Raw genomic sequence first — 6013 nt, forward strand, 5'->3', positions numbered from 1 at the left:
GAGAGAACAAAGGAAAAAGAATTAAAAAGAGTCAAGAAACATTGTGTGATCTATGGGATACCATTGAACAAGCCAATATGAGAATTACTGGAGTTCGAGAAGAAAGGAGGATGGAGGCAGAAAACTTATTATTATTTTTTTTTTAAAGATTTTTTTTTTTTTAATTTATTTATTTGAGAGAGAGAGAATGAGAGAGAGCAAGCACATGAGAGGGGGGAGCGTCAGAGGGAGAAGCAGACTCCCTGCCGAGCAGGGAGCCCGATGCAGGACTCGATCCAGGGACTCCAGGATCATGACCTGAGCCGAAGGCAGTCGCTTAACCAACTGAGCCACCCAGGCGCCCCAGAAAACTTATTTTAAAAAATCATGGCTTGTGTTTGCTTTGTTAGCACATATACTAAAACTGGAATGATACAGAGAAGATTAGCTATGGTGCATGCCTGCACAAGGATGACATACAAATTCAAGACATTCCATATTTTAAAAAGTAATAATGGCTCAAAAGTTCCACATCTGAAGAGAGATTTGGCCATCCATGTTCACAAACTCATAGGTCCCCTAATTCAAACTATTCTCCAAGACACATTATAAAAGCTGTCAAAAATCAAAGACAAAGAATCTTACAAGCAGGAAGAGTAAAGAAGCTTATCACTTAAAAAGGAACCCCCATAAGGCTATCAGCAGGTTTCTTGGCAGAAACCTTATAGGCCAGGAGAGAGTGGGCTACTCTGTGGATCAAAGTTGTCCTTTAGGAATGAAGGAGAGATGGAGATATTCTCAGATAAACAAAAGCTGAGGGAGTTCATCACCACTAGACCTGACTTACAAGAAATCCTGAAAGGAGTTCTTAAAGCTGCAATGAAAGGAACTAATAAGTAACATGAAAATATGCAACACACTAGTAAAGGTAAATATATAGTCAATTTCAGGATATTATAACATTGTATATGATACTGTGCTAGCCACTTAATTCTAGCAAAAAAATTTAAAGGATACAAGTATCCTTTGAAACATGTCAAAGGAGCACCAACCCTACTAACCACATTATGGATGTATTAAATATAGCAATAGCTATAATAATTTGTTAGTGAATATATAATATAAAAAGATGCATATTGTGAAATAAAAAAATGAGTAACAAAGCAAAATTTTTATATGTAATTGAAGTTAAGTTGCTGTTAGTTTATAATAGACTGTTATATCTATAAGATGTTTTAGGTAAGCCTCATGATAACTACAGAACAAAAACCGACAGCAGATACACAAAGATGAAAAGAAGGGAATCAAAGCATTCATCATTATGGAAAACCATCAATTCACAAACAAAGGCAGCAAAAGAGGATGAAAGGAACAAAGAGACTACAAGAAAGCCAGAAAACAATTAATATTATAGAATAAGTCCTTAGTTATCAATAATTATGCAAAATATAAATGAATTAAATTCTTTAATCAAAAGACAAAGTAGCTGAACGGAAAAAAATCAACAACAACAACAAAAAGAACAAACTGTATGCTTCCTACAAGAGACTCACTTCAGTTTTAAGGACACACATATGTTCAAAGTGAAGGAACAGAAAACTGTATTTCATGCAAGAGGAAACCAAAAGAGAGCAGGAATAGCTATACTGGTATTAAAATAGACCTTAAGTGACAGGTGGTAAAGATACAAAGAAGATCATTATATAATAATAAAGGGATCAATTCATCAAGAGGATATAACAATCTAAAATACACATACACCCAACATTGTAGGATCTAAATATATCAAACAAATACTAAAAGATCTGAAGGGAAAAACAGACAACAATACAATAACAATAGAATAGTAAGGGATGTCAGTATCCTACTTTCAATAATGGATTGATCATCCAGACAGAAAATTGATAAGGAAATATTGCACTTGAACTATGCTTTAGATCAAATAAACCCAAGAAACATATACCAAAACATTCCATCCAACAGCAGCAGAATACACATTCTTCTCAAGTGCACACAAAATTTCCTCCAGGATAGAACATATGCAAGGTCACAAAACAAGTCTTAGCAAATTTAAGAAGACTAAAATCATATTATTAGGTTAGAAATATCTCTTCATAATGGTATGAAGATAGAAATCAATAACAATAGGAAAATGGAAAAGTCCATAATTATGTGGCATTAACACACTCCTAAATAACCAATAGATCAAAAAAATCAAAAGAGAAATTAAAAAATATCTTGAAACAAAGGAAAATGGAAACTCAGCATACCAGAACTTATGGAATGGAGCAAAAGCAGTTCTAAAAGGGAAGTTTATAGTGATAAATGACTACATGAAGAAAAAAGGAAGATCTCAAATATACAACCCAACTTTATATCTTAAAGGAACTAGAACTAGAAAAGAATAAGTAAGCCCAGGGTTAGCAGAAGGAAGGAGACAGTAATGATCAGAGTAGGAATAAATGAAATAGAAAAAGAGGGATAGGAAAAAGATCAATGAAACTAAGAGCCGATTTTCTGAAATGTAAACTGACAAACCCTTAGCTGGACTAAGAAAAAAAGAGAGAAGACTCAAGTAAATAAAACCTGAAATGAAAGATGAGGCATTACAATGAATGATGCAGAAGTTCAAAAGAATCATAAGACACTACTATGAACAACTATATGCTAACAAATTGGATAACCTAGCAGAAATGGATAAATTCCTAGAAACATACAATCTACCAAGACTGACTAATAAAGAAACTGAAAATATGAACAGACTAAGTTTTAGGAAGAATTAATAATCAAAACCCTCCCAACAAAGGAAAGCTCAGGAGCAGATGGTTTCACTGGTGAATTCTACCAAACATTAACACCAACATTTCTTGAACTCTTCCAAAAAACTGCAGAGGAGTCTACACTCCCAAACTCATTTTGTCAGGCCAGGATTATTCTCATATGAAAGTCAGAAAATGACACTACAAGAAAAGAAAACTGCAAGCCAATATTCTTGATGAATATAGATACAAAAATTCTCAACAATATATTAGCAACTTAATTCAACAGCACGTTAAAAGAATCATATACCATGATCAAGTATGCTTTATCCTTAGAATTCAAAAATGGTTCAACATACACAAATAAATAACTGTGATATACTATACTAATAGAATGAAAGATAAAAATCATATGATTTTCTTAATAGATGCAGAAAGAGCATTTGACAAAATTAATCATCCTTCATGGTAAAAACTCACAAAAATTTGAATATAGAAGGAATGTTCCTCAACATAAGTAAGGTCATATATGACAAGCCCACAGCTAACATCATACCTAATGATGAAAGGCTGAAAGCCTTTCCTCTAAGATCAGGAATAAGACAAGGGCGCCCACTTTTACCATTCCTATTCAATATAAAGCTGATACCCTACCTGGAGCAATTAGTCAAGAAAATGAAAGGAAAGGCCTCCAAATCAGAAAGAAAGAAGTAAAATTATTTGCAGAAGATATGATTTTATATATGGAAATGTCTAAAACCTTCACTAAAAACTGTTGGAACTAATACAAATATTCAATAAAGTTGCAGGTCCTATAATCAACACACAAAAATCAGTTGCATTTTTATAAACTAACAAAAAACTACCTGAAAATATGAGAAAACAATCCCACTTACAGTACCATAAAAATACTTAGGAATAAATTTAGCCAAGGAGATAAAATATCTGTACATTTAGATTTTTTATTTTTATTTATTTTAGAGGGAGAGTGAGTAGGGGGAGGAGCAGAAGAAGAGGGACAAGCAAACTGCACTCAGTGTGGAGCCCGACGCAGGGCTTGATCCCACAGCTCTGAGCTATAACCCGAGCCAAAATCAAGAGTTGGACACTTAACCGACAGAGCCAACCAGGCGCCCCAAAATATCTGTACCTTTAAAATTATAGGATATCGATGAAAGAAATTGAAGAAGACACAAATGTTGGAGTTAATGTAGAGTATGAAATCATCCATAATACCTGGTTTGCCAAAATGTAACATGGAGGACACTGGGGGCGAGGGAAGATTTCGGAGAAGGGCGTAAGCCTTTGGAATGCTGAGACCTACGTGACTACTCTGTCGTAGGAATGCCACAGGGCATCCCATGTTCATGAATTGGAGGAATTAATTTTTTTTTAATGTCCATACTACCCAAAGTCATAAATTCAATTCAATCTCTATCAAAATTTCAATAGCATTTTTAAAGAAATAGAGAAAACAATCCTAAAATTCATAAGGGAACCACAAAAAGACCCTAAATAGCCAAAACAATTCTGAGAAAGAAGAGCAAAGCTGAAAGCAACAGACTTCCTGATTTCAAACTAAATTAACAAAGCTATAGCAAAAAATACAAAAACAAAATAAAAACAAATAATATGGTACTAGCATAAAAACGGACATATAGAACAGTGAAACTGAATAAAGAGCCCAGAAACTATTTCCTCACATATAGAGTCAACTAATATTTGACAAAAAAGTCAAGAATACTCAATAGGGAATGGACAGTCTCTTCCATAAATGGTGATGGGAAAACTGGACAATCACATTCAAAAGAATGAAATTAGAGCTCTACTTAACCACTCACAAAAATTAATTTGAAATGGATTATAGATCTTAAAATAAGCCTAAAAACATAAAAATACTAAGAGAAAAAATAGGAAAAATCCTCCTTGGAATTGGTCCTCCAGACAATTTTTTGGCATCAAAAACACAAGCAACAAAAGCAAAAATAAACAAGCTGAGACTGTGTCAAACTAAAAGGCCTTCTTTACAGCAAAAGAAACAATGAGCAAAATGAAAAGGTAACCTATGGAATGTGAGAAAATATTTGCAAATCATCTATCTGATAAGGGGTTAATATCCATAATATAAAAAGAACTCATATAACTCAGTAGCAAAAAACCAAACAATCCAATTAAAAAATGTGCAGAGGACCTGAACCATCTTTTTTCCAAAGAAGATATACAAATGGCCAACAAGTGCTTGAAAAGATTCTCAACATCACTAATCATCAAGGAAATGTATATCAAAACCACAATGAGATATCATCTAACAAAAGCATTGGTGAAGATATAAAGAAAAGGGAATCCTTTTGCACTGTCAATAGGAGTAATAACTGGTACAACCACAATGGAAAACACTACGGAGTTTCCTCCAAAAATTAAAAATAGAACTACTATATGGGTGCACCTGGGTGGCTCAGTCAGTTAAGCATCTGCCTTCGGCTCAGGTCATGATCCCAGGGTCCTGGGATGGATCCAGGGGTTCTGGGGGACGGGATCCCTGCTCAGTGGGGAGCCCACTTCTCTCTCTCTCTCTCTGCCCCGACCCCCAGGTGCTCTCATTCTTGTTCTCTCTGAAATAAAATCTTAAAAAAAATAAGATGAATAAGTTCTGGGGATTTAATGTACAGCATCGTGACTATAGTTAACAATACTGTATTATACACTTGAAAGTTGCTAAGACAGTAGATGTTAAATAGTCTCACCACAAACAAAAAAAAGGTAATTATGTGAGGTGATGGAGGTGTTAACTAACCTTGTTGTGGTAATCGTTTTGCAAAATATAAGTGTTTCAAATCATCATGGGGTACTCCTTAAACTTATATAATGATATATAGGATTATATCTCAATAAAACTGGAAAAAATGAAAGAAAAAAAGAAAGACAATTCAGGAAAAGTAATTTACACCCTAGAAATCTATACCCTCATAAACCATATATCACATATTAGGGCAAAATAAGGAGAATTTCAGTCTTGTCAAATCTCAAAAAAAAAAAAAAAATTACCTTGTATATACATTTTCCCAGGAAGCTACATGAATTGTACTCTAAAAGTACAAAACAAGAAAGGATGAAAGGAAGAAAGGAAAGGAAGGAAATGAAAGGAAAGGAAAGGAAAGGAAAGGAAAAAAGAAATAGAGTATTCAGGAAACCTAGAATCTAATACAGGACAAAATCAAGGGAATTCTCAGGATGATAAGGAAAAAAAAATTTTAGTTACAAAGAACAATTAGTTG

The 6013-nt window shown here is 33.9% G+C and overlaps 1 pseudogene; it reads left to right on the forward strand.

Annotated features, from left to right (window-relative positions):
• The first annotated feature begins 373 nt into the window (after nt 1-373).
• On the forward strand, nt 374-483 carry LOC116639639 (annotated as a pseudogene).
• Nucleotides 484-6013: the final 5530 nt, after the last annotated feature.

Source organism: Phoca vitulina, unplaced genomic scaffold (assembly GCF_004348235.1).
Source record: "Phoca vitulina isolate PV1807 unplaced genomic scaffold, GSC_HSeal_1.0 scaffold18, whole genome shotgun sequence".
Classification (NCBI taxonomy): Eukaryota; Metazoa; Chordata; class Mammalia; order Carnivora; family Phocidae; genus Phoca; species Phoca vitulina.